General features: G+C 36.0%; 1 pseudogene; it reads left to right on the top strand.

Annotated features, from left to right (window-relative positions):
* Nucleotides 1-795: 795 nt before the first annotated feature.
* LOC149138691 (LRR receptor-like serine/threonine-protein kinase ER1) lies at nt 796-6491 on the top strand (annotated as a pseudogene).
* Nucleotides 6492-7332: the final 841 nt, after the last annotated feature.

Genomic DNA, 7332 nt, shown 5'->3' with positions numbered 1-7332 from the left:
AAATTTATATGGGTGAGATGAAATATAAGGGGAATTATATAAAGTATTAAGCATGAAGGTGATAGATTACACGACCTATATTAAGCACCTAGATTACATGACCTATATAAAGCATTAAGTATTAAGCACAGAGTATGTATAAAATCTAATCATGGTATGCATTTTGTTAATGCACATTGTCAAGGTTTTGTTTTGAAGGGTTCAACAGTTCAAGTCTCATAAGCCAACGGTTTCTTTTGTTTGATGCATAAATTCATAAATTCAAACGAATTTAATTTAAGCACAGAGTATAATCTACCTTACGCCTATGGGCGCACAGCCTGCTGGGATTCAGCACCGTGAGAGGACCTGCGAGGTGAGCCATCACCGTGAGCGAGAGCAGTGTATGCTCGAGAGGGTTGCAGAGGACCTGTGATGGGAGCGCAAATGGAGCAGATGAGTGTTTGGTGTGAGCGTTCGTTTGAAAATGCACCAGCATAACGAGTGCCACCTCGAAGGTGGTGGGTCACCCACTCCCGGAAAAAGTTTGATGTGATGGGCCCTCGAGCTCCCAGAGAAACGATGGATGCGGGATGGAAAGGCATGGGCATGCATGGTAAAGGGGGCCTCCATACGGGCATTTAATGCCCTATGGCAGGCTGGTTAGCTCTTGCCATGTAATCGCTACATAAATTTCCAAGAGCTGGGTCAATGTTGCCGCTGCCAAGATGAGATTCAAAGAAGTCTACAAAATTATTGATGTGCACATCTGAGGCAGAGCAAGAGATGATTTCTGGGATGAGAGCCACAGCAAACATGATATCCTCCACCAATAACTATTTGGCTGTTGTCCGGGCAATACCGCTGCATACACAGTTACCAACATACGTTGGAGGTAATGGCGGTTTTACCTACCCTCTGAAGTCAATAGGCACTCTAAAATAAACAGGCTTGTTTTTTGGAACTTCTTTAGCTTTCATTACGCTTCTCCAAAACTGCGCAGAAACGGCTACAAATGAAGTTGAAGCGTTGGATCGTTCCTTCAAAGCTTGAATTAATTTTTCGCTGAAATGAAAAGTTGAGATTTCCATATTTGTTTCTAATTCTATGACAGATTTCTGGATAATACTATTGTTAGTGTTTTCCACTGAGCCATCACTAGTGCTTGCGTTGATTTCTGAATATTTTATTGGCACTGAATTATCTCGAACAAACCTGAAAATTTGCGCTTCCCCAATAAAATCAGTCACAACTTCTTCTGCCATCAAATAAAGGTTGGGAATTGCGCAATCTCCATTGTCCCGCTGAAAAACTGTTCTCATGTGGTGAATGTTGGCTCCTCGTTAATGGCAGTGTAGAAGGTCAACGCTCCCCATGTGTTTCGTGGCATGTGCTTAAATCTAGCGATGTGTCTATTTATTAACACCTGCGGGTTTTGGTGTAATGGCAATCATGACTTCAACAAGATCAGAGCTAGAGATCTCGAGTTCGAAACACACCGGGCTTGCGTTGGGGGGGGATATTGTTGGCTCCCCGTTAATGGTGGTGTAGAAGGTCAATGCTCCCCGTGTGTTTCATGGCATGTGCTTAAATCTAGCGATGTGTCTATTTACTAACAGCTGTGAGTTTTGGTGCAACGTTCATCGTGACTCCAACAGTGAGGACTCTTGGAAATTGGAAGTTCTCTGCTACACTCTGCCCAACTGCTCATGAAATGAAAAAAGGAATTTCTGTCTGCAATAATGTGATGAAAATTGGCTCCCATGCAAAATCTGCCTCGCTCGAAAGCAGTGACCTACAGTAGCCATCGTTACTTTTGAAACATTATCCATAGGAAAATGGAAAGCGAGTTAATTTTTCATACCTGTATTGAGAGAAGTGAATCATCATCCTTTCCATGGCGGATCTGGACAAGTTCCATGAAGAATTTTTTGTATTGAAAATTATCAATTTCCACATCCTCAAATGCCATGTTGACGGTTGCTTCAACGAACTCCACTCCCTCATCATTGCAATCAATTTGGGGTCGACCTATTTCTCCTCCCTTCATGTCCAAACAACCTGCAAATGGATAGAAATCCACCAAAACTAACAACAAGCTTGTCTTCAGCTTCTCCACCATGGTAGGAAAATCCTTGGCAGCGGTAATGTCTTGTATTTTATAGAAAATAAATATTCCCACGTTGTTAGAGGGCATGTTACTAATGTCTATTCCTGATAGGAACATGGTATGCTTAGCAATAGGCATGGCTGGTGCAACAGTGGAAATCCTCGATACATTTACTTTCATTTGGACTCATCCTGAGTTTGAACACATTTCATCATCCACCAATATGGCAAGCCAGGAGACAGAGGGTGCAAAAGCCATTTCTCCAGCTTGCTCTCTAGGCCACATTAAGGCCCTGACTTCTTTTCACTCCCTTCTTGAGTAGTTGTGGCACATCCAAATTGATTCAGACATCCCAAGGGACCATAGGTATGACGACATAGATGAGATAGTGGCTTAACTTACCAATATTCAGTATAGTCAAAATGAAATACTGGCTCAACTGGACAGTCTCTAGCACAGTCACCATCACACTAATGATCACCTTCACAACTTGGAAGTGAGAGTGGAACATATTGATTTCCACATTCATGATTGTGTTGGTTACTTTGTTTCTCACCCTATACTCCCCCCCCCCCCCCCCCCCACCCCCCTCCTTGATTTGATGATGTTAGTTCTAGTCTCTTTTTTAGTTATTACTAGTATGACATGGCTTCTGTGCCTCAAACAAATAACGTATGCTAAGTGTCCTTTTTGGTATCCTCTAGTCCCCAACCTCAAAAAGTCTAATCGGAATGAGAGTGTGGGGATTATTGAGACAAATTTTGTATGTTATGCCATTTTGAAAATCTAATGAAAGTAGTTTGATCGAAAAAATTGAATATAATTAGTAATATATTATAATTTTTTTATATAACAACTAATATTATGTTAGATCTAAGACCTTTGTGATCCATATTGTAGATAAATGTCTTTTGGATTAATCACATCATTAGGATTTGGTCAACGTTTCAAACCAACTAATGTGGATCATCCTTATGACAAGGTGAGAAAATCAGTTAATCTTCAAGAATAAATAGCATGGATGCATCATTGCCAAGAGTTAGCCGTTGGTGATTAGTTAATCAAGAAAAATTCTAAAATGGCAGTAAGGAAATATTTATTAAAATATCAAAATTTAGTTATAAAATAGTTGTTAGGAAGCATAATTATATATATTGATAATGAATAATAATACTATATGGGATAAAAATTAGTTACAAAGTAATATTTATGTATAAAGAAGTTGTAAAGAATAGGTCATAAATTAATTAGGGGTTAAGAATGAGCTATAACAATTAAAAATAGTTGTTAGGGGTTTACATAACCCAATTAATTAAAATATTAAATACTAATAGGGTTAAGAGTGGTTAAGAATAGGATTCAAAATATTATATATTAAAAGTAATTAGTAGCTTAATTATTATAATTATGTTAAATAAATATTGTCAAACTATTATAAATTAATAAAGGGGCCTAAATATTTGTTTCAATTATCTTTAAAAAAGAGCGATAATACAGGCTACAAAATATTATATATGATATATCTATAAAGAAAAGGATAGGAGTGAACTTATTCTAATAATGATAAACAAATAAACTAGAATATGGTGGATTAAAAAAAAGGCAGGGAGGGGGGAGACATTGGGTGTGGAATCACGAAGAGAGGGACAAAACCCAGCTCTTACTCAATTTCCAACTATCATCCCTGTTTAGATTTCTAACATGCCTCTTAATCTCAATAGCCTCCCTAAGCTTCATATGGTGGAAATGATCAACCCTCGTAATGACTCTAGAGTCCTCAATGAATACATGGTGTTTGTATTTCTCTGCATGTTCATCTAGAGCCGATGAGTGGGACAGATTGTGCCTAATGTCAACAACATGCTCATGGATCATCTAGTTAATTGACAAACTTGTTTCTCCAATATATGGAATACCACAGGAATATATGGTTATATTTTTTTTTCTTTTTATAAAAAAACCAAGTTTCTATGGGTATATTTTATATTAATCCTTGTGATCTCTTTTGGATTGTGAATTCAAGGAATTTGAGTGGAAATAAAATCATTGGTTTTCTCCCAGCATAATCTAGAAACGTGAGAGGCATCGAGGATACGTAAGTCCTTTGTACTTGATTTGTGTAGTAAGTATCTGTACTTGATTTGTGTAGCCTACAAATGTGTGCCATAGTAATGTTTTCTTCCACATCACTAATTAATGTACCCATTGCCACTTTAACAAAATAATAACATAGTGTGATATCTCTTCAATTCAGAGACCTTTCTACTAACTAATTATCGGGTCTCATTCTTCAAGAACTTGAGTAGCTACATAGCTTAGTCTGACTATAAGTTCCTTGAAATGGATTATAAAATATGACTCATTTAATACATTCATAGTTATTTGGAAAATAACTCTGGAATTATATCATATACAGGATATTGAACAACAACATTTTATCAGGGGAGGTGTCATATTAGTTGAACAATTGTTTCAGCCTTACAACACTGTAAGAATTCATTTGAATCCCATCCCCTATTCTAAGTTCATTTTGTTCTGAAATAAAAAAGGAAATAATATTCATATTTCTAGTTCGTGTACTAATTTATACTAGAAATGATTTCAATTGTTTCATAGAAATTTCTCCTACAACAATGTGTCTCGTAATATTCCTATCATAAATAACTTTACAAGATTTACCCTAGAAAGGTGTAGATATAATGTAAACATTTACTTTTGGGTTAAATTTAGTATTATTTCCAGATATTAGTTGATTTGTGCATTTCATCTGACAATATTGATTATTGCATCAACTTTCTAGGAAATCCAGGTCTCTGTGGCAATTGGATTGGATCACTTTGTGAGATAAACTCCAAACAATCAAAAGGTGAAACATTAAATAAATTTTAGATTCCATAGATTAGTTATGTTTTGTGATAAAAGTTTTAGTGAAATTATATTTATAAGAGTATTAAGTTGATTTTGAAAATGGACAGCTTAAGTCTCACCGGCTATTGTTTGCATTTAGGTTGGGCTCAATTTTATCAATATGTATGATCTTTATAATTCTCTACTGTTCAAATCATCCTAAACCTTTTACCAAAGGGTCAAAAAACAAAATGGGTCAACGTATTATTTCTATGGGACTTAATAATTATATCAACATCAATATGTGTCCCTTGTTTAAAAAATTCTTTCATATCTTGACTAGGTTCTCCGAGGCTAGTAATATTGCACATGGACATGGCCCTCCACATGTATGATGACATAATTAAAAACATGGAAATTTTGAATGAGAAATATGTAATTGGTTATTATGCTACAAGCACAATTTATAAATGTGTTCTTGAGAATTGGAAGGCAGTTGTTGTTAAAAGAATATACACATATTATCCACAAGGTTTGCACCAATTCGAAACTAAGATTGAGATTGTTGGAAGAATCAAGCATCATAATGTTATGGGTTTGCATGGCTATTATCTTTCTCCACATGGAAATTTGTTGTTCTATGACTACATGGTGAATGGAAGTCTATGGGACATCTTACATGCTCAGTGAAATGGATGGTAAAACCCGTCTAGAAATTTACACGTATAATGGTCATATAGCCTTTAGCAGAAGATTCTAACCAGCCTTTCATATATAGTGAATGTTTTCTAATGGCCTACTTGGAGAATCCAAGCAATGCATCTTGTATGTAGGATCTTCAAAGAAGATTAAGATAGACTGGAACACGCGTCTAAGGATTTCTTTGGGAGCTGCACAAGGTCTAGCATATCTCCATCATGACTGTAACCCACGTATTATTCACAGAGATGTAAAAACTTCCAACATTCTCTTAGATGACAATTTTGAAGCACATTTGTCAGACTTTGGCATTGCCAAGTGTATCCCTTTTGCAAAAACCCACACCTCTACCTATGTTATGGGTACTATTGGTTATATTGACCCTGAATATGCAAGGACGTCTAGGCTTAATGAGAAGTATGATGTGTACAACTATGAAAATTTTCTTTTAGAGCTAATAATAGGGAGGAAAGATGTGGATAATGACTCTAATTTTCTTCAGTTGGTAAGATGATAATGACTCTGAATTTGCTTCAGTTGGGATTGTCCTTTTGTTAATTATGAAGCTAGTTTGTTTTGGGATATTGCATGGACGAATAAACTAAAGAAATAACCTTGGTTTATTTAACATGGGCATTTGAATACAGATTTTATCAAAGTAGATAATGATATAGTAAGGGAAACTATAGATGAAGAAGTAGCAACAACTTGCACAGGTTTTGGGATTGTAAGAAAGGTCTTCCATCTTGCATTTCTTTGCACAAAGAGACAACCTTTTTACCATCCCACCATGCATGAGGTTACCATAGTTTTGTATTCATTAGTACCTGCTTCTAACCAAGCTTTAGGTATCTGATTAAACCAACCATCCCCCAACAACAACTACATGATATATTTGGATGAGTACGTGGAAGGCAATCACAAAGAAGTTCTCAGGAACACAAGCAACACTTCTAATGGACATTTTTTTATGAGATTTGGCAAGGTTATTTCACATAACATTGTTTGTATATTACGAAGGCTTGAAGAAGGCTTAGATGGAGCTCACAATCAAAATTGTATCCAATTGTGCATTCTTCCATATTGTTGCGAGTGGAAAATAAAGTTAGTCTCTTACATCCAAAGCTCAAATTTGGCAATTTTGTTTATGGAACATAGTCTACTAGAAAAGTCAGAGCTTGGTAGTTAGATAAAATGAGAGTTCTTAGTGTTATGAGCCGATGCTTTGTGTGTGGTTTTGCAGAGTGGCCAGTTAGAATATTTGTAACATTTATGTTGCTCGAGTGGTTGCCTAATTGAAGTTTAGCAACCTATATATGACATCCAATAGGAAATTGTGTAGTACCCAAACCTGAACTTGAATATTGTTGCTTTAATATGTGAAACATTGTCGAAAGAAGATATAGATCATCTTACAAGACAATAATGAGCATCTTTTGTCAACCCTCATCCCTCAAATACAAAGGCTTGATCTGGTCTAGAATGGAGTCATCTTTCCTTCGTTGCATGACAACAATGTATACGCTTAAAATTGTTAATGGAGGATATATGTGTACATGAAGAATATTGTATGTTTCTTTATTAAATATCAGACCTTGAATGTAGCTTTTCTTGCGAGAAGTGAGTATTGTTTTCATCTTTCTTCTTTTCCCTATTTGTTTGATGATTTTTCCCCTACCAAGCTTTGGGGTCGAAAA

Source organism: Pinus tabuliformis, chromosome X (assembly GCF_031772625.1).
Source record: "Pinus tabuliformis cultivar Carrire ecotype Pingquan chromosome X, CPIR1, whole genome shotgun sequence".
Classification (NCBI taxonomy): domain Eukaryota; kingdom Viridiplantae; phylum Streptophyta; class Pinopsida; order Pinales; family Pinaceae; genus Pinus; species Pinus tabuliformis.
This window is presented reverse-complemented; position numbering and strand designations above follow the sequence as displayed.